The following is a 1,014-nucleotide window of genomic DNA, read 5'->3' on the forward strand; positions in this document are numbered from 1 at the left end:
TTTTGAGACTCAAAACATGCCTGTCTTTTCTTTTTTCGAGGACGAAGGAGTAGCAGTAATGGCAAGAACGTGTTTAGAGTTCAGCACTTCTCATTTCTAATGCAGAGCCATCGACTCGGAAAGCACCGCCCGCGATTAAAGAAATTGCAGAATTGGTCTGTTCATGCTGCCTACACGCTTTGAATTGCTGGCATTTTCTGCAAGCGTTCCTTTTTGAGGGTTCATGAAATTCCTCACATTTGAGCCAACACTAAAATATTTCATTCGGGGTTGTGTAATTCATAGTGCAAACCGAATCTACAGGGGAATGCTGTGGCACATGAAGCCGTTTGTTATTCTGTTGTGAGGTGTGAGGGGTGGAATGCAAATTGAGTTGGTGAATAGAAAATGAAACAGGAGTCATTTTTGAGCTACGAATTCCAAAAAGTATGAAAACCTGTGCATTTTAACAGTGCAGAATACTCACAAAATGCACTGAGTTGCTTGCTTTCTTCTGCTGCTTTTATATTTCAGTCATTCACTGTCAGCTAGCACTGGAACAATTCAAGAGAGGTAAAAACAGAAGCTGTCAGGAGTGGGATTTGAACCCACGCCTCCATTGGGAGACCAGAACACCCAAGCCAGCTGGAAAGACACATGTCTTTGAGTCTGGCGCCTTAGACCACTCGGCCACCCTGACAAGCGAGAGCAAGTGGTGTGCTGAATGCACCAGTAGTTGACTAAACTGAGTTTCTTCCCTGAAATTATTTGCTTGCGAAGAGCCAAGTTGCCTTGAACGGATCTTGGAAATCAAATATACGGATGGATTGTTATTCGGTTGTGAGTTTTGAGGGGCGTATTATAAATTGAGTTGGTGAAAAGGCGCTTTTTGTTAGTCTGTCGGGAGGCTGCACAAGGTGTTTAGAGGGAGAACTTCTAAAAGGCAGGCTCTCTATGTTTAACATCAAGAAAGATTTTTTTTCTCAATGGAAATGCTCTTTGGCGCTTTCAGCTTTACGTAGCGTTACGTATCTT

General features: G+C 43.0%; 1 non-coding gene across 1 annotated transcript; it reads right to left on the bottom strand.

Annotated features, from left to right (window-relative positions):
* Positions 1 to 566: 566 nt before the first annotated feature.
* trnal-caa (transfer RNA leucine (anticodon CAA)) lies at positions 567 to 679 on the bottom strand. The gene is made up of 2 exons: positions 642 to 679; positions 567 to 612 (listed from the first exon to the last, which is right to left on the bottom strand). It is a non-coding gene; the product is annotated as a tRNA-Leu (tRNA).
* Positions 680 to 1,014: the final 335 nt, after the last annotated feature.

This window comes from Lepisosteus platostomus, chromosome 5 (assembly GCF_059453375.1).
Source record: "Lepisosteus platostomus isolate fLepPlt1 chromosome 5, fLepPlt1.hap1, whole genome shotgun sequence".
Taxonomy (NCBI): domain Eukaryota; kingdom Metazoa; phylum Chordata; class Actinopteri; order Semionotiformes; family Lepisosteidae; genus Lepisosteus; species Lepisosteus platostomus.